General features: G+C 42.7%; 2 pseudogenes; both read left to right on the top strand.

Moving 5' to 3' along the window:
• The first annotated feature begins 9,838 nt into the window (after positions 1-9,838).
• On the top strand, positions 9,839-10,667 carry LOC101137525 (lysosomal Pro-X carboxypeptidase-like; annotated as a pseudogene).
• A 10,893-nt stretch (positions 10,668-21,560) lies between these two features.
• On the top strand, positions 21,561-22,311 carry LOC101131414 (small ribosomal subunit protein eS6-like; annotated as a pseudogene).
• The last annotated feature ends 2,558 nt before the right edge of the window (positions 22,312-24,869 follow it).

Raw genomic sequence — 24,869 nt, 5'->3', positions numbered from 1 at the left:
CACGCACAGTTAACTTTTTGTATTTTTAGTAGAGACAGGGTTTCACCATGTTGGCCAGGCTGGTCTCGAATTCCTGACCTCAAGTGATCTGCCCACCTCAGCCTCCCAAAATGCTGGGGTTACAGGCATGAGCCACTGCGCCCGGCCAGCTGCTCTCTATCTATGGGTTCCACATGCCTGGATTCAACCAACCATGGAGCAAAAATGTTTGAAAAAAAAAGTGTCTGTATGGAACATGTACAGATATTTTTCTTGTCATTATTCTCTAAACAATACAGTATAACAACTATTTACATTGTATAAGGTATTATAAATAATCTAAAGATGATTTAAAGTATTTAAGGTATTTGGGAGGATGTGCATAGTTTGTATGCAAATGCTATAACATTTTATATCAGGGACTTCATCCTGTGGGATCTAGGCATGGGCGGAGGCTCCTGGAACCAATCCCCCACGAGTCCAAGTGATGACTGTATATGCATATACACACACATATATGTACACACTGTCTGGATACATGTATATGTTCATATATAGGCCCACATATAATGTGGATATATGTGTATTATACACATGTGTACCTATATGTATAATACACATGTGTACATATGTGTATTTACACTTGTATATATGTGTTTACATGCATATACACACATGTATATACACACATACATATATGCACATTATATATATACATACATATATGCCCATATATACACCTACATATATGCATACATATACATACATATATACCTACATATATACACATACATATATATACCATACATATATACACATACTATATATACATATATACACCTATATATGTATGGGTATATATGGGTATGTATTTGTATACATATATACACATACATATATATACCCATATATAAACCCATATACACATACATATACATACACATGTGTATATGCATACATATGCACATACACATGTGTATATGCATACATATGCACATACACATACATATATATGTATGCATATACAAGTGTATATGCATACACATATGCACACATATGTATGCATAAACAATAAATGTGTATATGTATACATATATACACATACATATATACCCATACATATATATACATACTTATATAGCCATACATATATACACATACATATATACCCATACATATATATACATACTTATATAGCCATACATATATACACATACATATATACGCCCATACATATATACACATACATATATACCCATATATATACACATACATATCTATACCCACACATATATACCCATACATATATATAACCATATACAGATACATATACCGATATATATTATATACACATACATATATAATATCATATACACATATATATTTTATATAACATAAGTATTATACCTATATACGTTTATATGGGTATATAACATATGTGTATGTGTATTATACCCATATATGTGTATATGGGTATATAACATATGTGTATTTGGGTATAGTACATATTATGTTATATAAAATATATATGTATATATGGGTATTATATATATGTGTATATAATATATATGGGTATATATATGTATGTGTATATATATGTATGTGTATATGGTTATATATATGTGTGGGTATAGATATGTATGTGTATATATGTATGGGTGTATATATGTATGTGTATATATGTATGGGTATATATATTTTATATAACATAATATGTATTATACCCATATATATGTGTATATGGGCATAATACATAACACATATATATGTGTATATGGGTATAATACATATTATGTTATATAAAATATATAATATATAAGATGTAGCATATATATGTATATGGGTATATACATATGTGTATGTATATATGGGTGTATATATGTATGTGTAGATATGTATGAGTATATATCTGTATGTGTATATATGTATGGGTATATATGGGTATATATGTATGTATATATGTGTGTATATGTGGGTATATATGTACGTGTATATATAATGTGCATATATGTATGTGTATATATGTATGGGCATGTATGTTCATATGTGTATGGGCATATATGTATAGGCATGTATGTGCATATATGTATGTGTATATACATGTGTGTGTATATGTGGGTATATATGTATGTATATATGTATGTGTGTGTATGCATATATGTATGTGTATATATGGATATATATGTGTGTGTATATATAAGTATACATATACATGTGTGTGTATATTCATGTGTGTCGTTCCCTTGGAATCTGTGGGGGATTGGTTCCAGAAGCCCACTCGGAACCCAAGCTCCATCTGGGTATCCCCAATCCCCGCTGCAGTGCCCAGTCCAGCCTGGCCTCTCTTGGCCATGCGCCCTGCTCAAAACTGTAAAGTCTAAAAGACTAAGGGCTTAATGAGTCACAACCGACCCTTAAACATCACAGGTTTGAACTGCACAGGCCTGCTTATGCTCAGATTTTCTTCCACCTCTGCCACCCCTGAGAAAGCAAGACCAATCCCTCCTCCTCCTCAGCCTACTCAACGTGAAGAAAATGAGGATGAAGACCTTTATGATGATCTGCTTCCACTTCATGGATAGTTAATATATTTTCTCTTCCTTAGGATTTTCTTAGAAACATTTTCTTTTCTCTAGCTGACTTTATTGTAAGAATACTCTGTGTGTGTGTGTGTCTGTGTGCGTGTGTGTACCATACAAAATATGTGCTAACCAATCAACTGTTTATGTTATCAGTAAGGCTTCCAGTCAACAGCAGGCTATTAGTAGTTATATTTTCGGAGAGCCAAAAGTTATACAGAGATTTCTGACTGTGCAAGGGGTGGGGGAGGTTCAGTGCCCCTAACCTCCATGGTATTCAAGTGTCAACTGTAGTTAGTCCCAGATATGTGTCTGAACGTCACTGGAGCCTTCCAGTAGTGAGTTTCCAAGCCATGGAAGTGTGCAGCAGAGGACAGACAGCCACTCATCAGGGGTGCTGGCCAGAGGGCCTCGAAGTTTCTTCCTAACCCTCCGGGTCGGTACTGCTATGAGACACAATGTCTTAAACTTCCAAAAAGAGACTCTGCTGGGGGGAAGCTAGGCCCTGTGGCTGATTGAAAGGAAAAATCTGGAGCCAGGTTCTCTCCAACCTGCAAATCATCCCCAGAGCTGTGTCTGCCTCCCTCATGTGCTTAAGCACCTGACCACGGGGTGCCTTATAAGGAGGGGATTATACTCTTATCCCTTTAATTGGTTTTAGACAATTAAAGCACTGTTCTGTGTGCTAGTGACCCAAAACAGTTAATGCTCTTCCCAAAGGGGCCCAGCTTAGGCACTGGAAGGATTTGGGGAAAAGCCCACTTTCACAAACTAATCAGAGTTGACATAGAAATGGATCCTTTTTGTCAAATTATGAATGTCTATGGACCACAACTGGTTGAGAACCTGGAAAAAAGCAAACCAAATCAAACCAAACCACATGTTGAACAGATAGGATTACGATAAGGTTCTTTTTCTCTTTTATTTGCATTTCTGTTAATATTTTAATGAAATTTCTTCGTAGGCGTCGAAAAAGAAAAAATCATTTCTCTGAACTTAAAGGGCCTTTTATTAATCATTATAGTAGGAAGATGAACATGTTCCTAATTTTATCTCATTTTGTCTTTGGTGGCCGATGTAGTGGGCTGAAGGCTTTGGGTCCATATATTAATAATTCCAAATACGAATTGCCTAAGCCTCGGCAAACCCTGCAGTTTGCCATCTATGTGTGCTCATTGTTTTGGCTGGTTTGGTTTGACACAGCTGGGTGGGTGGCATTGTTTGGGGTGTTGGTATCCACACAGCATCAGAAGGGACAGGACACTGGGGCCTTTTCCTTTCTTATATATTCCTCCACAATCGACAGGCTTTGACACTGACTGCTGGATAAAGATGGCAGATTGAATACCTGCATCTAATTCTGACCTCTCCTGAAGTCCTACCAAATCACAGTAAAGAGAGAACAGGAGGGAACAGGAGAGCGAACAAGGAGGTTCTGGAAGTTGGAAAACTGATGAAAAACAAATCTGGCAGTGCAGAAAGCTGAGCTTAACGTGAGTTCCATCACAGCACGCGCAAACAGCTCAAGAAGGCACTTCTGGAAGTGAAGGTAAAGCAATTGGCTCTGCAGTTTCCCCAACCCCACTCCACCACTGCCTCTCCCCAACCCCATCAGGAGACTGGAGATGAAGTCTGTGGAGAAAGCAGAGCGTCTCAGGACTGAGAACATTAGATATAACGGAAGGTAAGGCTCCTAAAAGCACGAGAGAATGAAATGAGTTATGTCTGCTGGAAGCTGTGGTGGGCAGCCTCTCCTCTCACTCATCTCTCAGAACGTAGGCAGGCAGATCTTCTCCCTCTAGGCAAGATGCTGGAAGCTTCTCCTCAGGGGAATTAGATGGCCCAGGAAGAGAAACCTGAAAGTACTGATGTCAGGGGTCCCCCAGCACACGGCCCAGCCAGATTACCCTACTGAGAAGTTAACAGTCAACAACTCCCACCCACCTCCCCACCACGTTCCCCCAGTACAGAATGTCCAGTCAGCCTTTCACTCCTGGGCTCTAAACCCAGGGAGATGGCGCCTTTAAGAGATGGCTCTAAATCCATCCCATTTGACCTTCCCAGTGGAGCTATCTTGAATCTCCTCCTGTCAAATAATAGATCCTTCTAATCAGAAGTGGAAACCCAGTCAAGTGACTTCCATCTTTAGTATCCATCCTTCAATGCCCCATTGTCTCCAGCTCCACACCATACTTCTTCTCCCCATTAAAGTCACATTTTCTCACTTTCCAGTTATATTTCAACCCACTGCATACTATCTTCTATCTCACAACCCAGAAAATCTGCCTCACCCAAGGAAGGGCATGGGAATTGCTAACAACAACAGAGACATCTTGGTCCTTCTCAACTTGGCAGCAACATTCAATAGTGTTGATCATCACCTTCCTAAAATATTCTCTTCCATCACTTGCCACAAGCATCCTCTTCTCCTAGTTTCTCTCCTGTTTCAGTGACCACTACTCAGCTTCCTTTGCTGCCTCATCCTCCCCTACCCAACCTATAAATCCTGGTATTCTTCGGGGTGCAGTCCTGGGCTTTCTATTTCTCTGTGCTCTCTCCTTAGTGGATCCTATTCATTCGATTCCTAAATGTGTACCTTCAAATCAGACCTCTCCTTTTTGTCCAAAGTCATCCTTGGAATTCTAACTGGACTCACCATTTCCCCTCCAAATTCACCCTTCCTCCAAAGCCCCTGTGGTAAATGGTCAATATCTGTAGAGTTGCTCAAGTTGAACACCACATGGAGAGTCATCTTTGACACCTTCTTCATGTCCCATGTCCAAGTCTTTACTAAGTCCTGTTGATTATATATTCAAAACATACCACGAGTCCATCTCTTTCTGTCCATCTTCATGACCAGCACCCCAGTCCAGGCCCCTGTTGTCTCTTGCCTCCTGACGACTTTCCCCATATTCATTCTTGCCCTTCAGTATGTGGGATATGATGAGGTTTCTCTTCAAATAATCTGATTGATATTTTATTCTTTAATTCATAGTACCCCCTCTTTTTTTTCTCCTTTCTTCCTTTTTGCCTTTGTTAAATGCCCAAGCATGCCACAATACCAGGAGTTATCAATACCAGCTCGCATTCCTTTCCTTATTTAAAAAAAAGACCAACTTTCTAGCTCATTACAGACACCCCTTTTCCCCTTCATCTCCACTTTCTTTTACGTGCCCACCCTTTCTAAAAAAAAAAATCAAATGTTTAGCCAACTGAGATTAGTTTAAATTATACAACCCGACCCCTGCCAATGGGGAAAGGGTACAGGGGCAAGACTTGTGTCAAAAATAAAGGCTCTCGTGCCCCTTTGTTCAAGTGTGCTCTCATGGCAACTGGCCAAAGAGGCACCCCTCTACGCAAAGGTAAAATTGCTTTGCTAAAAATCCTTTGTTCGAGTGTTCAATTTCCTTAAGATTTTAAGCGTTATTCCTAGTGTCACTCCCCCTGTTTCAAACACTCCAGTGCACTTTCTATTGCATCCAGGATGGGAACAAAATCTTTAACTTGGTCTCTAAGACCCTGGGTAATCTAGTTCTTCCCCAGTTAGCTTTTGTTCCTGCCATTCCAGCCCCTTGGGCATTCTTTCACTCCTTGCCCATGGGCCTTTGCCCTTGCTGCTTCCTCTGCTCTCCAGTATCCTTCTTTATTCTCCTCTATATTCAGATAACCCTTCTTTATCCTTTGAATCTCCATTAAATCACTTATTTAAAAAATTATCTCTGATTCCCTACTCCTACACCACATTCCCATTTAGATAGGACCCCATGATGTTTGCTATGGTTTGAGAGTCCCCAGCAAAACTCATGCTGAAATGTAATTGCCAATATCATAATGTTGGGAGATGGTGCCTTTAGGAGGTGACTAAGTCATTAAGATGAATTGATGTCTTTCTCAAGAGAGTAGGTGAGTTTTCTCAGGAATGGATTAGTTCTTGCAAGAATAGGTTGTTACAAAGCCATGTTGCTTCTCTTGCTTTGTCTCTCTGCACATGCCTGCTTCCCCTTCTGCTTCTTTTCCATGCTGTGATGCAACACAAGCCTCACCAGAAGCCAAGCAGATGCCAGCGCCAAGCCCTTTGGCTTTCCAGCCACCGCAACTGTGAACCAAATAAACCTCTCTTCTTTATAAATAACTCAGCCCCGGGTAGTCTGTTATAGCAATACTAAACAGACTTAAGACAGTGTCCATATTCTGTTATAGCAACACTAAACGAACGAAGACAATTTCAGTCTCATAGCAGTCACATTCTCCTTCGTAGCACTTGTATGACAGCATAAATTGTGCAAGTGTTGGTGCCTTCTCCACTAGATTATGCATGGTGAAGGTAGAGATAATGTCTGTCTTGTTCAATGACGTAACCTCAGAAACTACCACAGGGTCCAGAACATAGTACGTGGTCAATAAATATTTTAAATATGTGATCATGAAAGCTATTCTTGAATTCGAGGAACTCTTTTGGAGCACTTTTTAAAATTTTATTTTTGGGTCTGCAATCTTCTAGGAGAAAGGAAACAAATCTTATATTCTATGTCACCCTTTTAAAATTGCAATGTTTATCTATCCTCGAATATACATTAGCATGTTGCAGTAATTAGTGCTGTCTTATATTTTGCTATTTTTACTACAACAAAGGGGATGCCAGGGAAATTCCCCTTGTGAGTCCTGAGTATCCAATCAAATGTTGCCTTATTTCATGACTTCTTCCTTTTGGTCTTCAGACTAGCCCTTAAAGTGGCTCAACTTAACTGTAGGCCACAAGTTATATGAGGGGTCTTCAAAAAGCTCATGGAAAATGCATATAATGAAAGAACTATGCATTGGAAATGGAAATGGAAACTATGGTTTCCATTTTTTGCACCAAAATAAACTCGTACTAACTTGTTATAACGTGTCTGAATGGGATCTAGTTTGAGGCACTAAGAATGGTTTCATCATTTTGAAAAGAACCCCTATCAGAGCAACATGAATTCTGCTAAAACTGAAGCAAGAACAAACGTCAAATTTACGGTGATTCTTGGGTAGGAAGAACGGTGAAATCATTGATGCTTTATGAAAACGTTATAGGAATGATACTCTGAAGAAGCCAGCAGTTTATGAACAGATAGCTCATTTTAAGAAGGAACAAGATGATATGGAAGATGAAGCCCACAGCAGCAGACCATCCACATCAATTTTTGAGGAAAAAATTCATCTTATCCATGCCCTAATTGAGGAGGACCAATGATTAACAACAGAAAAAGTATCCAACACCATACACATCTCAATTGGTTCAGCTTACATAATTCTGACTGAAAAAATTAAACTTGAGCAAACTTTCCACTTGATGGCTGCTGAAACTGTTGCACCCAAATCAGCTACAGACAAAAGCAGAGTTTTCAATGAAAATTTTAAACAAGGGGATCAAGATCCTGAAGCATTTCTTTGAAGAACTGTAACAATTGTAACAGGAGATGGAACGTGGCTTTACAATATGATCCTGAAGACAAAGCACAATCTAAGCACTGGCTACCAAGAAGTGGAAGTGGTCCAGTCAAAGCAACAGTGGACCAGTCAGGAGCAAGGATCATGGCAACAGTCTTTTGGGATGCTCAAGGTATTTTGTCAGTTGACTTTCTGGAGGGCCAAAGAACAATAGTGTATGCTTATTTTGAATGTGTTTTGAGAAAGTTAGCTAAAGCTTTAGTAGAAAAATGCCCAGGAAAGCTTCACTAGAGAGTCCTTCTCCATCATAACAATGCTCCTGCTCATTCCTCTCATCAAACAAGGGTAATTTGGTGAGTGTTTCAGTGGGAAATCATTAGGCATCCACCTTATAGTCCTGATTTGGCCCCATTTTATATCTTAATCTTAAAAAATTCTTAAAGGGCACTCATTTTTCTTCAGTTAATAAATGTAAAAATGGCTGTATTGACATGGTTAAATTCCCAGGACCCTCAGTTCTCTGAGGGTTGACTAGATGGCTAATATCACTTACAAAAGTGTCTTGAACTTGATGGAGCCTATATTGAGAAAGTTTATATTCTTTATTTTAATCTGTTAATTGTAGTTTTCCACGAGCTTTTTGAAGTCTCCTTGTATACAAGATGGTGCAACATGTAATAGTGCAGTAGTTTGATTTTAGGTTCAAATGCTAGGTCTGAATTAAAGGCGTGTGAATGGCTGTTAGTGATGCAATCTGACTGTGGTTTATGTGTGCATGTGTGGGCCAGCCCCAAGTGCCCAGCCTCTCCTCATCACAGCCATGACTGCTCCCAGCTAGACTCGCAGAGGAAGCAGCTCTTGGGCCTCCCGAACCTGGACTTTTTTTTTTTTTTTTGAGATGGAGTTTTGCGCTTGTTGCCCAGGCTGGAGTGCAATGGCACAATCTTGGCTTACTGCAACCTTTGCCTCCTGGGTTCAAGTGATTCTCCTGCCTCAGTCTCCAGAGTAGCTGGAATTACAGGTGCCCGCCACCATGCCCGGCTAATTTTTTGTATTTTTAGTAGAGATGGGGTTTCACGATGTTGACCCGGCTGGTCTTGAACTCCTGATCTCAGGTGATCCACCAGCCTCAGCCTCCCAAAGTGCTGGGATTACAGGCATGAGCCACCGCACCTGGCCCAGCCTGGACTATTTTTGTGCACAGCCCAACATCTGCCAGTGGAATTCTCCCTTGCTATAGACTAAATATTTGTATCCCCCTCAAATTTATATGTTGAAACGCTAATTCCCAATGGGATAATATTAGGAGGTGGGGCCTTTGGGAGGTAATTAGGTTTGGATGAGGTCATGAGGATGGTATTAGTGTTCTTATAAGAAGAGTAAGAGACACCAGATCCCCTGTCCTCTGCATGCGGGGACAGAGTGAGATGGTGGCCATCTGCAAGCCAGGAAGCAGTCCCTCTCCAGGAACCACATCAGCCAGAACCTTCATCTTGGACTTCCGGCCTCTAGAACTATGAGAAATAAATTCCTGTTGTTAAAGCCACTCAGTCTATGGCATTTTGTTATAGCAGCCCAAGCCATCTAAGACATTTCCCAGCCCCGCTTTCCATAAAGCTGCCCTATATTCTCCCCAGTCTAGGGGCTGTCCACTCCCTCCCTGGCTCTGGGTGGAAGGCAGCTGTTGAGTTTGCTTTTGTTTAACTTTTATCTGGTGATACTTTGTTGTCTAAGGGCTTACTCAGAGAAAAATAATCTGCTCTTAAACTCAGCCTCGAAACTAGAAAATTACTTTTTAAATAGAGAAAACATTGATTTAACATGGCTTTAGACCTGCACCAGAGCCACCAGCCTGAGCCATGGGCCTCCTGCTCCTGCTCCTGCTCCTGCTCCTGGCTTTCCTGGTGCCCTGGACCACCACAGCCCTCCAGCCAGCCTTAAGGGCTCTTGGCGGCCTGCACTCGCCAGCCAACCCCACATCCCACCCGGCTGTTGCCAAGAACAACTCGGTTCTCCACTTCCAACAGAGGGTTGATCATTTTGGATTTCATACTGTGAAAACTGTTTAACAGCAGTATCTAATAGCAGATAAATACTGAAAGAAATATGACGGGGACATCATCTGGTTCTGCAGTAATATGTGGTTCATGTGGGATGGGGCTGAGGAACTGAAAGCTATGTTGGTGTATGCGGAACAGCGATACTGCGGAGAGTCCCTGCCCTGTGATGACCCATTCAAGCATTCTGGACACTTGGATCTCCTGACATCAGAGCAAGGCCTGGCTGATTTTGCAGAGCTAATCATACACTTGAAAAGAACAGTCCTAGGAGCTGAAAATCACCCTGTCATGGCCCTGTAGGGCCCCTGTGGTGGCATGCTTGCAGCCTAGATCAGAATGAAATACCCTCATATGGTAGTTGGAGCTCTTGCAACTTCTGCCCTTATCTGGCAGTTTAAGGATTTGGTACCTTGTGGTGTATTTATGAAGATCGTAACTACAGATTTTAAGAAAGGTGGTCCATATTGTTCAGAGAACCTCCATAGGTCCTGAGATGCCATTAATCGACTCTCAAATATGGACGGTAGTTTGCAGTGGCTTCCTGACATTTGACATCTGAAAGACTAGATCTCTGAAGACTGGGTGACGTGCAGTGGTGAGCTATCCTTATGCATCTAACTTTTTATAGCGTTTTTTGTCTGAACTTCACTCGTGGAACTTGAAGGAGTTTTCTGATAACTGTTTTAAACAGTGGGGTGTGAGACCGAGGCCCTCCTGGATCACTACGGTGTGTGGAGGCAAAAACATGAGTTCGCACATGGACATCATTTTCAGCAATGGCAAACTAGACCCCTGGTCAGGAGGTGGAGTAACCAAGGACATCACAGACCCCTTGGTTGCAGTTACCATCTCAGAGGGGCCCACCGTTTAGATCTCTGAGCCAACATGGGCCTTTTGTTCCATGTCTGTGCTGTTAGCCCCGTCCTTGGAAGTTAGACACATGAAGAAATGCATCAGAGATTTCCACCACAGTGCAGGAGAAACTTTTGATCATTTTTAGTTTCTCCTTTTATGTTCACACCACCCACATTCCTGTTCACTTTGGTTTTCTACATGTAGTTACTTTCCCTTGTTCCTCACTCAATTTGATGGCACCGAGGGGAGACAGAAGAGAGGGCGATGGTGGTGACAGCAGCCATCCCAGGAGTGTGATTTCCTGGGCTCTTGCTGACTTTGTGCCACCTCCAGGAAGATTCTCTTCCTGATCACTCTCCCACACCATCAGTTAGCCCTCATCACTGGAGCAGAGTTCCTGACTGCCTTTCACAGAGAAAGAGTCATTTCCTGTGTTTCTCTGCAAGCAGGGATTTCTCCTTAGTTTTGAGGTTGAAGTCTCTTTGACCCATTTATAAGACCCCACCCCTACCCCCCCGCAAAAGGAAAAGCAGATGATAGATAAAAATGATGTAATTGCAGCTGGTAGGATGTCTGATGCCAATCCAGGAAATGGGAGCCATTTCTTTTGTACTAGATTTAATGATTTAGTGGCTTTGAACTGTGCTGTAATTTTTTTTCTTCTTTTTGGTAGAGATAGGGGTTTCGCCATGTTGCCCAGGCTGGTCTCAAACTCCTGATACTCAAGTGATATGCCCACCTGGGCCTCCCAAAGTGCTGGGATTACAGGCATGAGCTGTCATGCCAGGCCTGTGCTTTAAATAAATAATAAGCCTGGACCTTTAAAAAAAAAAAAACATGGCTTTACATGCACAGGTACAGGCTGAGCTCACACTTACCATCCTTTTTAATTTCACCTATTATATGGATATACTGCAGTTGACTAAGTCATTCCCCTGTTGTTGTTCTGCAAATTATTTCCAAGTTTTTGTTACTACAAATAGCAGCAATCTGCACATTTTAATACTGATTGTTTTTCTCTAACTTTTAGATATTTCCTGAAAGTTTCCTGGTTAAAGAGTATGAGTTATCTCACGGCTTTTTTTTTTTTTTTTTTTTTTTTTGACACAGGGTCTGGCTCTGTTGTCCAGGCTGGAGTGCAGTGGCATGATCTCAGCTCACTGCAACCTCCACCTCCCAGGTTCAAGCGATCCTCCCACCTCAGCCTCCTGACTACAGGTGCATACCACCACACTCGGCTAATTTTTAAATTTTTTTTGTAGAGACGGGGTTTTGCCATGTTGGCCAGGCTGGTCTCTAATTCCTGAGCTCAAGTGATCCACCTGCCTCAGCCTCCCAAAGTGTTGGGATTATAGGTGTGAGCCACCACTCCCAGCCATCTCACTGCTCTTATAGCAAAGGCCACGTTACTTTGCAAAAACCACAGTGATGTGTAGGGCACCAGTAATGTGCATATGAGCCTGCTCTATCTCATACTTACCAGTACTAGGTCTTGTCATTTCTCTTTATTTGAAGTAGTTTAAAAGATACTTATTAAGCCCCTAGAATTATTTATTCATTTCTTTCTATGCAGAGTTGTTTATGTTGTAATGAACAAAATGCTAACACTCAGAAATCAATTTGGCAAAACAATTTCTGATTATTTTACCAACTATCAGAAATCTCTGCCTGAAGACCCACAGATTCAACTCTGACACAGCCCTTTTCCTGTTCTTGAATGTGCAAGTTATTGGTTTTTAATATCAGTTACACTTGAAAGGATTTATGAGAACAAATGGTGAATGACAAAGCAAACAAACAGATAAGCAAGGAAGTATTTCCTTTTCCAACACAGGCCTCCTCAAAGTCACCGTGTTCGTTGCAGGCCATCTAGTGGATCCACGTGGGAAAAATGCCCTGCGCCCAGGAAGGGGAGGGAGGGGAGGGAGGGGAGCCATTTTTCCAGGTGAGCACATTTGGGGCAAGCTCTCTAGACACAGGACGCCGACTTAGGGTCCTGTTTCCTCACAGGAGGAAGAGTTGCAGTTTCCCCAGCTCCCAGCAGCTCCCGTGTACTATCATTCCACGTTTCCTGGGGAGATGATCTGGCCAGCCTCTTTCTGGCGTGGGTGTGTGGGAACCAGCAGGGACTGGAACACAGTTGTTAACATCTACTTATGAAACTGCTTAAAGCTGGGGGCTCAGTGAAAGGCACGACTTTCTAGCACAGAAAACTCCCCACAACTTCCGTAAGCTGAGGTGCCAACGTTCCAGGCTTTTATTCCTTCGCCAACCATGCATTTAGTCCCCTGTATACGAGCAACGCTGTGTGCATTCTACAGGTGGCTCTAGCTGGGGCTGAGTCCAAAGTAGAGGAAAGGACTTAGTTGTGAAAAACCAGTAAATGGTAGATGGCAATGAGATGAGCGTGGGGCCACTGTACAACTGAGAAGCAGAGAAGTGTCCGTGGAGGAGGTGGAATTTTCTTTTTCCTCATAAGCTTAATTTTGGCTTTATTTAAACAAAATGACACATACTTATAAAAATTGATAAAAGTAAAAAATGAATAGTTCCCTCATTCCCCTATGCACTTCCATTCCCGACAGGTGACCACTGTTTAGAGTTGGCTTGGTATAATTAATTCCAGGAGGTGGATTTTAAACTGGGTCTTAAAGGATGAGATTTGGTCAGTGGAGGGGCTGGGATAAGAATGATGTGCTGGGACCCTGTGGAGTGGGAAGAGTTAACTATAGATGGACACAGTCCCATTATCATTGTGAAATTCTAATTCTCTAACATCCTCAGGTCCCTTGAGTTTCTGGCAGCCTTCATCATTTAAAAAAGAAAAGAAAGAAAAGAAAAAAAAAGGAGGAAGAAAAGAGTTAATTCATTCCAGACACCTGGGTTCCCTCAGTTGTCTTTTTTTTTTTTTTTTTGGTTTGACCACTGAGTGAACCCAAGTTGATGAATCATAAGGCTTCACCTCTTGAATGTTCTATTGCAAGACCTTTGACTTTCAGAACTTTTTCTATTGCATTCAGATCCTCAGGCAACTTGATATTTTCCTGCACTTCCTGGCCCTTGCTGGGAAGGGTGGCATTTATTTACCTGTAATTGTGGGGGGCTTTTGCTATGCAGAAGCATGTACTTAACTCCCAATTCAGTTACTCACAGCTTCATTCTTTGTAGACCTCTGGACTAGTTTCTATGCTCTTCTCCCAGGCAACCTATACTTACCTCTGTCAGAGTACTTAGCAATCCATATTGAAAATTGCTATTAATTATTTGGCCATATGCAGACCATAAAGTCCATGAAACCTGTCTACTCACTGTGGTAGGCTCAGTGCCTAGGAGCTCAAATATTTGCAGAATGAATGTATGAGTAACAAATGACCAACATCCTAGAGGAAGTCTTCTATTGTAGAAGTGGCTGCAGAGTAAGTACATTAGCCACCGTGCACAAGGGATAAACGGATAACTCACTGCCAGCTCAGCACTGCTCCCCACACAGGAAGTCTGAGGTTGGCCTCCTTCGTTGATGCCCGACTCATTTGTTCTTGAGGAGCATTAGAACGTTCTGGGATCTTACTGCTTGGTGCATGATACACGTTCTCCCCAACCCTTTTCCTCCACCTCTTCTCCGGTCAGTGGTGACCCACAGTCAGCACATGCTACAAAATCATCCTTCTCACATGGATGGCATCACTCCATGGCCTGTGCTTACTTCCCCCTTCTGGAGCCTCAGAGGAAGCCAGTCTGCTGCACAGAGTGTAGACAGCCCAGCCACAGGCAACTACCCCAGCTCCAGGGTCCACACTGACCCCCTAATCCACATTTCCTGTTTCTCTTTTCCTTAACTCTTCAGTTTCTTGATGTCCTCCTCAGCCTCCTCATGTCTGCCTCAGGTCCTCTGAGCTAGTCAGGAGAGGCTAGGTGCTGCTGCAATAACAAGCATCCCCCAAATCTTAGTGACCTCATACAATAAGTTTGTAACTGTCACAGGTCCATTGCCTGATGTGTGCAGCAAGTCAATACCCCAAGACATTGGGTCATAGCAGAGAAAGAGGTTTAATCATAGGGTGATGAATGAGGAGATGGGAGAAACCCTCAAATCTATGCCCCTGAGGAGTTAGTGTTTTTAAGGGTTTCAGAGTGGGCTGAAGTGTGGAGAGAGTTGATTGGTAGAAAAGTGCAAGGTGAAGTCATGGGACAGGGAGAGGAAGAAGCTGTATTCTCATGATGATTTTGCTTCTCTGTGGGGGTCTTCAGACTGGTTGGTGTCAGTTGTTCCACTGAAATTTGGGATCGGAAAACATCTTCAGGAATTCTTAAACAAAAGCCTCTGACTCTAACACCAGAGATCCTATGTGTAGGAACAATGGGGATGCGAGTGGTCACTATCCATTGCTGCGTGACTTTCCCTTATAAGGAAGTGGGTCAAAGGACAGCCTGATACTGGGTGAAGTGGCTCACGCCTGTAATCCCAGCATGTTGAGAGGCTGAGGAGGGTGGATCACTTTAGCCCAGGAGTTTGAGGCCAGCTTGGGCAACATAGTGAGACCCTGTCTCTACAAAAAATAATTTTAAAAAAATTAGCCAAGTGTGGTGGCATTTGCCTGTGGTCCTAGCTTCTTGGGAGGCGGAGGTAGAAGGATCACATGAGCCCAGGAGGTTGAGGCTGCAGTGAGTCATGATTACGTCACTGTACTCCAGCCTGGGCAATAGAGCAAGACCCTATCTCAGAAAAAAAAAGTGTATCCTGATTAATGCTTAATTATAATTATATTTCTGTCCAGAATGCTTGCCAATCATATGAGGATGGCGTCAAGCTTATTTCTTGCTGGTCCTACATGTCTAACATGGGTTGGCAGAGGATTTCTACAAACACTTAAGGACCCAGGTTGATGAAGATTTCTCCACACCCGAGTCCCTGATCACTGTGGCACGAGAAGAAGGCAATGCGGCAAATTGCGCACAAGCCCCCAGAGCTCACATTTCAGGGCCACAGCAAGTCATGTGGCCAGGGCTAATTTCAGTGGGTGCAGAGAATTAAAATTTTACCATGAACCAGAAGGAGAAAAGAACCAGAATAGTTGTGGATGGTTTAGTGACTACAGCCTCTCCTCTTACTGACAGCGTGCGGGGATCCGTCGGCCCTGCTGACCTTGGCTGTCCTTCCTGGCTCAGCTTGGCTCGCTCCTTCCATTTTAATCCACCCACGGGTTGCAGGGGAAAAAAAAAAATCAATCTGGCTGCAGTAACCAACCACTACTTCCTGCCAGAGGAAGGAATCGATCATCATTCATGGGAGATGAGAGTCATGTTATTAAGCAAAATTCCCAGAGAATTCTCAAACACTCACTTAAGCCTGTAATTTTTACTCAGCCAGTCAGGTAAGTTCCACAAACATTTCTCAAGCCCATATTATGTACCAAGGACCCTGGGAGTTGCTGGGTTATACATTTTAACCACACACAGTCCCAGCTCTGAAAGAACTCTGATACTAACATGCAGGCAGGCACATTCAAAAACCTCCCAAGCAAGTCTTGCCTTTGCAGGGGTACAGATGGGGCCAGAGGAAGGCATCCAAGGGGAGCCAGTGGGGAGAGTCAGCATGCGTGTCTCAGTCCAAGCTCAGGAGCCGATAATGTTCTCTTCAGCAGAGAAGTTGCATCCAGGAATCTTACCCTTGCCCACTCTGGGCAGGCAGGATCAAAACGCATCACTTTCAACAAACCAAGGCCTTTCTGAGAGATGACAGTGAGTGAACGGTCTTAGCATGGGTTCAAGTCTCAGCTTCTCCTCTTGCAAGTGAATGGCTCTCTTAGCTGTTTTCTCATTTCTAAAACGATGTTTTTCTGAGGATTAGATGAGACAATGTCTGCAAGTCACTCAGCACAGTCCCCTGAAGGTAGCGGGCAGCCAGGAAGCATTTCCTCTGCTGACATCCATGAGGCATGTCTGAGCATCTGCAGTGGTTGCCCAATGTACTTGACGCTCAGAGTGGGTTCCTTTTTATCACACATAGCCCATTTACAACAAAATGTTTTTAGTAATAATCATTGTATTCGTCCATTTTCACAATGCTGATAAAGACATACCTGAGACTAGGCAATTTACAAAAGAAAGAGGTTTATTGGACTTACAGTTCCACGTGGCTGGGGAGGCCTCACGATCATGGCGGAAAATGAAAGGCACATCTCATATGGCAGTGGCAAGAGAGAAAATGAGAGCCATGTGAAATGGGTTTCCCCTTATCAAACCATCAGATCTCGTGAGACTTATTCACTACCATGAGAACAGTATGGGGGAAACCACCTCCATGATTCAATTATCTCCCACCTGGTCCCTCACACAACACATGGGAGTTACGGGAGTACAGTTTAAGATGAGATTTGGGTGGGGACACAGAGCCAAACCATATCAGAAATGCAATGACTAATAATAATGGCCAGACTAATGCAGTTAAAGTTCCCTTTTATTGAACTTTGTATATATAATCATGAGAGTAAAACTTAAAATATAAAATAAATACCCACTACAACAAAGGAAAGATGCAATGGATTCAAGCTTTTTAATTACATTAATTTTTTAAATATATAATGAGGACAACTATGTACCTAAAAACTGGTCTTTCGGCCAGGCACGGTGGCTCATGCCTGTAATCCCAGCACTTTGGGAAGCAGAGGCGGGTGGATCACCTGAGGTCAGGAGTTCTAGACCAGTCTGGCCAACACAGTGAAACCCCCATCTCTACTAAAAATACAAAAATTAGCTGGGTGTGGTAGCGCATGCCTGTAATCCCAGCTACTCGGGAGGCTGAGAGAGGAAAATTGCTTGAACCAGGAGGCAGAGGTTGCAGTGAGCCGAGATCACACCATTGTACTCCAGCCTGGGAAAAAAAGAGTGAAACTCTGTCTCAAACAAAACAAAACAAAAACAAAAACAAAAACAAAACAAAACTGGTCTTTCATGGCCATGAACAATATTATAGTTGAACAGCAATTGAACAAAAAGCAAGATGAATAGAAAAAACGCATTTAAATTTTAAATATTCACATTTTCAAATATTTTTCAAATTTAATAATGTATTTCACATATGAAGAATGTGCACATAACAGAGATATTGTACTTTCAGGTTGCTTTGTGTTTCGCAGAAAGTATACTATCTCTGTTACGTGCAAAGTTTAAATTTTAAACATAAGTCAAAACTCCAAGTGATTCCATAGAAAGGCACAATTGCAGTAACTCAAATTCTGTTTCTTTATCTTTACAGTCACTCTATCATCAGTGTTCATTTCAAACCTACTACTCAAATGCAGGAATATGTAGTTCCACAGAAGATGAGACACGAACTCACAGTGAACTTTCTCAAAAGGAACGCAAAGCAAACTTACTCTCCTAAGGAACAGATGTAGCTGAGTCCGTGCTAATCCAGGGCCAACTGTATAATTGCAAGTTGTCTGAATTAACTTCCATGTAGTGTACAACATCTATGAAGAATTGCGGCAGGCAGAATTCTAAGGCAGTCCCCAAGATTTCCAGCTCCTGGTCTACAAGCATCTTCTCCATCATCGAATCAAACATTAACATAGGGACTGCTCTGAAGGACTTTGCAGATGTAATTAAGGTCCGAAATCAGTTGATGTTTTAGGAAGATTATCCAGGTGGGCTTGGCCAAATCCCACAGGCCTTCCTGATCTGGTGCAGAGATCAGATATGTGGGAAATCAGAGCTCTGAAGCATGAGAACTATTTGACACATGTGGCTGGCTCGAGGATGGAGGGGTCATGAGGCAAGGAATGTGGGTGGCCTTAGGAGCCAACAGTAGCCCCAGCCAGGAGACAGCCAGCAAGGAAATGGGAACTTCAGAACTAATACAACAGCAAGGATCTGAATTCTGCCAGTAACGAGGATGAGCTGGGAAGTGAATTTTCCCCCAGAACCTCCAGGTGAGGACTCAGCCTGGCTGACCACATAACCTCAGCACTGTGTCCCAGAGCAGAAAGCCCACTGTGCCACACTGCACTAGACTTCTGACCCATAGACCTGTAAGCAACAGGTGGGTTTGTTTTAAGCCACTAAGTTTGTGGCAGTGGGTTATGCAGACACGGAAAACGAATACAATGGAGAAGTAATATGAATATGTTAAGGTTAATGCAAATAGATTAAAAATCTACATGAACTATTGCCGTTGTATAGAACTTAAAATAAAAAGATGTTTTTATAGGGAGGAAAATTTTATCACTGACTTTGTTTAGAATTGCCGAAGCACAGTGATAAATAAAAGTGGACTTTTAGTCAGTTTTATTATTACTCTAAAATTCTTTATGGACAGTGGCCCCAACTCCCTACAGCTGAGGGCTGCTCCCTTTGCTCTGCCCTTGGTAAGCCCCTGGAACCCAAAGAGAGGAAGAACTTTCTAGCCCAGGCAGCTATTTAGTAGCAGAGCAGAAACCTAATCCGAGGCCCTTTGACTCCCAGCCCTTCCTTTATTAGGTGGCCCTTCATTAAATTAAGGCTGCACGTATGTGGGGCAGAGTTGTGCCAAGTCTTCTATAGGTTTTCTGATAAAATTCTTAGTAAGACAACCAGCTAGAATCCACTAGGAATCACTAGCAAGAGGCTGCAAAGTTTTGTCTAAAATGAACACCTAATTGATTGAATACTACCTCAACCAAAATGGGGCCACGGAGATTGTCATCTGTCTTAGTCTGCTCAGGATGCTATAACAAATACTATAGACTGTGTGGCTTAAACAACAGAAATTTATTTCTCACAGTTCTGGAGGCTGAAAGTCCAAGATTAAAGTGCTGGCTGATTGGGTTGCTGGTGAAGCCTCTCTTCTTGGCTTGCAGATGGCCGTCTTCTCACTATGTTCTACATGACAGAGAAAGAGTGCACTCTGGTCTCTTCCTCTTCTTATAAGGACACCAGCCTCAAGATTATGAATTTGGAGGGGACACAAGCATCCAGTCCATAGCACCATCATCTACCTCTGGGCTGGCATATGATTTCAGACCTTTTGAAGGAGGTGCTATTTTTATTTTATTTTTTAGAGAAGCTTTTTTAAAAAAAATTTCAACTTTTATTTTAGATTAAGGGGGTACACATTCAGGATTGTTACATGGGTATATTGCATGATGCTGACGTTTGGGGCATGATTGATCCCATCACCCAGGTAGTGAGCATAGTACCCGATAGCTAATTTTTCAACTTTCACTCCTCTCCATCCCTCCTCCCTCTGTAGTCCCCAGTGACTTATAAATGAGAACATGTGCTATTTGGTTTTCTGTTCCTGTATTAATTCACTTAGGGTAACAGCCTCCAGCTGCATCCATGTTGCTGCAAAGAACATGATTTCATTGTTTTTTTTTTAATGGCTGAGTAGTATTCCACGGTGTATACAACACATTTTCTTTATCCAATGCAGATGTACTATTTTAGACTTGCATAGCTGGAAAGGACCTTGGAGATCTCACAGGTCTCCAAGACAGCTGGGTTCTCAGAGCTGCTTCTGTACTCCGCCAGTGGCAATATCACACATCGGGTTTCCCATTCTGAGCACATTCTTCCTTGCTGTGTGATATGGTTAGGCTTTGTGTCCCCACCCAAATCTCATCTTGAAATGTAATCCCCAGGTGTTGAGGGAGAGACCTGGTGGGAGGTGATTGGATCATGGGGGCAGTTTCCCCCTGGCTGTTCTTGTGATAGTGAGGGAGTTCTCACGACATATGATGGTTGTATAAATGGTGGTTTTTCCTGGGCTTTTCACTCTCTCTTTCTTCTGCCACCATGTGAAGAAGGTCCTTGCTTCGCCTTCCGCCATGGTTGTAAGTTTCCTGAGGCCTCCCAAGCCAAGTGGACCTGTGAGTCAATTAAACCTCTTTCCTTTGTAAATTACCCAGTCTCAGGAATTTCTTTATAGCAGTGTGAGGACAGACTAATACACTGTGTTTCTTCTAATTAACTAATCACACTGGACAATCAACGGTCATTTTCCCACTTGCTTCAGGGACCATGGAGCAAGCTCCAGAGTGTCAGAGGGCCTGGGGCAAGCTTGCCACCCCTCACACAGCACAGGGCCACAGCATATTTGTATTCAGAGATACAGTGGCCACATTTATTGGTATTTCTGTCACAATTCAGCTTCAAGGCAGAGTTGTGGTTTGTCAGTTATACGTAGTTTGAAGGCATTTTCCATTTAGTTTATAGATGTGTGTCTCAAATCTGTGAAACTGGTGACCCCTGAGATATATCCCTGGACTCCTAGTTTGAGAGACCCTTTGTTAAAAGTTAGGTGCTGTATCTCCCAGTGACAACTGTACCAACGTGTTCCAGTAACATACAAAGATGCAAACTGTCAATGAAATCTTTGGGCAATGCCTGGTTTTCCAAATAATTCTGAGTATGTTGTGTATTCAGTCTTTTTGTGATTACGGTCCATATAACAATAATAATAATGGATAACATTTGTGTCTGTTTTTCCCCTTTTGGGTTCTTATGGCTGATCCCAAAGAATGAAGAGCCCACATGGCCCAGCTTTTATATGAATCCCTCAAAAAGCACAAAAAAGGAGTCCAATTTTATAACCTACACCAGCAATTCTCAAACGTTTTGGTCTCACTCTTTAAAATTATTGAGGGCTCTTTTTCGAGGCACCTCAAAGGCAATCAGCCACTTCAAGATGAAGCTGAATGTCTCCTTTCTAGCTGTCGGCTGCCAGAAGCTCCTTGAAGTGGACGAGGAATGCAGACTTTGTATTTTTTTATGAGAAGTATACAGCCACAGAAGTTGTTGCTGACACTCCGGGTGAAGAATGGAAATGTTCTGTGATAGGAATCAGTGACAGGAACGACAAACAAGCTTTCCCATGAAGCAGGGTGTTTGACTCATGGCTGGGTCTGTGTACTACTGAGCAAGGGGCATTCCTGTTACAGAGCAAGGAGAACTGGGGCAAGAAGCACGAAGCTGTTTGCAGTTGCATTGTGGATGCCAATCCAAGCTTTCTAAACTTCGTTATTATGAGAAAAAAAAAAGAGGATAGAAGGATATTCCTGGACTGACTGATACTGTGGAGCATCATCGCCTGGGGCCCAAAAGAGCTAGCGGAATCCACAAAATTTTCAGTCTCTCTAAGAAGATAATGTCTTAACAACCAATCTGTTGTTAAGAAAGCCCTTAAAGAAGGCAAAAAACCTGGGACCAAAGCACCCAAGATTCAGCTTCTTGTTACTCCATGTGTCTTGCAACACAAATGCTGGCGTATTGCTCTGAAGAAACAGTGTACTAAGAAAAATGAGGAAGAGGCTGCAAAATACACTGAACTTTTGGCCAAGAGAATGAAGGAGGCCAAAGACAAACGCCAGGAACAGATTGCCAAGAGATGCACACTGTCATCTCTGTGAGATTCAACTTCTAAGTCCAGCCAAAAATAGGATTCTTTTGAGTAACCAATAAATAAGACTAGACTCCCAAAAACCAAATAAAATAAAATTGAGGAACTCGAGAGTTTTTGTGTATGTGCCCTCCATCTAATGCTATTTACTTTATGATATGGTTTGGCTGTGTCCCCACCCAAATCTCATCTTGAATTGTAGCTCCCATAATTTCCACATGTTGGAATTATGGGAGGGATCCAGTGGGAGATAAATGAATCATAGGGGCAGTTTCCCCCATACTGTTCTTGAGGTAGTGATAAGTCTCATGAGAGCTGATGTTTTATAAGGGCTTTCCCCTTTCACTTGGCTCTCCTTCTCTCTTGCCTGCCGCCATGTGAGACGTCCCTTCCTTCTACCACGATTGTGAGACCTCCTCAACCACATGGAACTGTGAGCCCATTAAACCTCTTTTTCTTTATAAATTAACTAGTCTCTGGTATGTCTTTATCAGCAGCGTGAAAACAGACTAATATACTCTGTTAGAAATTAGAGCTGAGAATTTAAAAATTATCTTTATTAATTCACTTTAAAAACAATAAATCCATTGGTTAAGATAAGTGACACATTTTTATTGAAAAAAGGCTGTATTAAAAAAACTTTAACAGGAAGAGTAGAATTGTTTTACATTTTTGCAAATCTTTTTAATGTCTGGCTTAATAGAAGACAGCTGGGTTCTCCGAGCTGCTTCTGTACTCCGCCAGTGGCAATATCACACATCGGATGGTTTCTAGTACACTCCACTGTGTGAGTGTGAGGGAGGGAGTAAAAAAGGCAGATAACAGCTTCCTGTCATGGTGAAAATACTTGCAGGCATGCAGGTGCCCTGAAGGGTCCCAGGGACACACAATCTTCAACACACCTTGAAAACCACTGACCCAGCCTCTCTTCAAATGCCTTTTCCTTTTCTTTCTGATTCTCTCTCCTCTGAAACTGCTCTGGGGTTCTCACTGTGAGACCATGCTTCCGTCAATCCAACAGCCAGTGGGGCAATATTTTCTCATGTCTCTACATCCTCCCACACTCTCTGCACTGAGAAACTCTACTTAGCCTTTTTCTGGCTTCTTCTTATTTTATCTATTTATTTATTTAGTGCTTCTGCTATCACTCAGATGGTCACCCCGTCCTTCTCCACTTCCATTCGCCTCTCCCGTCCTCTCATCTTTATCTTTCCTCCCATTCTGTGTCACAAAAAGTCCACAAACTGGGTGAAAAAGGCAGTTCTTTATTTAAAGTAGAGGAGAGGTCAGACATGGTGGCTCAAACCTATCATCCCAACATTTTGAGAGCCTGCGACCAGCTTGGGCAACATAGTGAGACCCTGTCTCTACGAAAAATAGAAAAAAAACATTAGCTGAGTGTGGTGGTGCGTGTCTGTAGTCCCAGCTACTTGGGAGGCTGAGGTGGGAGGATCTATTGAGCCCAGGAGTTAGAGGCTGCAGTGAGCTGCGATCGCGCCACTGCACTCCAGCCTTGGTGACACAGCAAGGCCCTTACTCTAATAAATAAATATAGGAGAGGAGAGCAGAGTAGAAGCTGAGCAGGCAGAGATTGAACTCCCTTAGGGGAGAAAAAGGGAGGTAACAATTTAATCAGTTTCCTTTCTGTCAAAAGGCTAAGCCCTAAGTGGTCTGAATCCTAATAAAACAATGGGTTGGACATGGTGGTTCACGCCTATAATCCCAGCACTTTGGGAGGCTCAGGCGGGCGGGTCACCTGAGGTCAGGAGTTTGAGACCAGCCTGGTCAACATGGCAAAACCCTGTCTCTACTGAAAATACAAAAATTAGCCAGGTGGGCCAGGCACGGTGGCTCACGCCTGTAATCCCAGCACTCTGGGAGGCCGAGGCAGGCAGATGACGAGGTCAGGAGATCGAGACCATCCTGGCTAATAACAGTGAAACCCCGTCTCTACAAAAAATTAGCCGGACATGGTGGCGGGTGCCTGTAGTCCCAGCTACTTGGGAGGCTGAGGCAGGAGAATGGCGTGAACCTGGGAGGCGGAGCTTGCAGTGAGCCGAGATTGCACCACTGCACTCCAGCCTGGGCGACAGAGCGAGACTCCGTCTCAAAAAAAAAAAAAAAAAAAAAAAAAGACTAATAAAATACTGCTCTATTAAATCCCCCCAGGGTACCCTGTGTGTACCCCTATCATGTTCCCTGCCTCTCACATCCCGTTGTTCTCGCCTACTGGTCTCCCCCACCCTGGCTGGACTGTCACACAGTGCCTGGGGCCATAAGTATTGAATAATGCATGGATGCACCCAAGAGCAAATATGAGAGAGATGAGGGTTTCCCCTTTGTGGTTATTTCACTGCGTCTTCACCTATGGGCCCCCATTTCAGCCCCTGGAGTTTGGGACCCAAGTCTAATTTACCACTGCACCCCTGTGCACAGTGCCTGGCACATGGCAGGTGTTTAGTCAATGTCCACTGAACGACGAGGAACACACCTGTTTGAAGGCCTCAGCCTTAGCGTCAATATCACCTGAACAGAATATCAGTGGCTGCCTCATTTTCCCCTTGGTTGCACACCACAAAATTAAAATTTATAACTTCT

Source organism: Gorilla gorilla, chromosome 12 (genome assembly GCF_029281585.2).
Source record: "Gorilla gorilla gorilla isolate KB3781 chromosome 12, NHGRI_mGorGor1-v2.1_pri, whole genome shotgun sequence".
Taxonomy (NCBI): Eukaryota; Metazoa; Chordata; class Mammalia; order Primates; family Hominidae; genus Gorilla; species Gorilla gorilla.
This window is presented reverse-complemented; position numbering and strand designations above follow the sequence as displayed.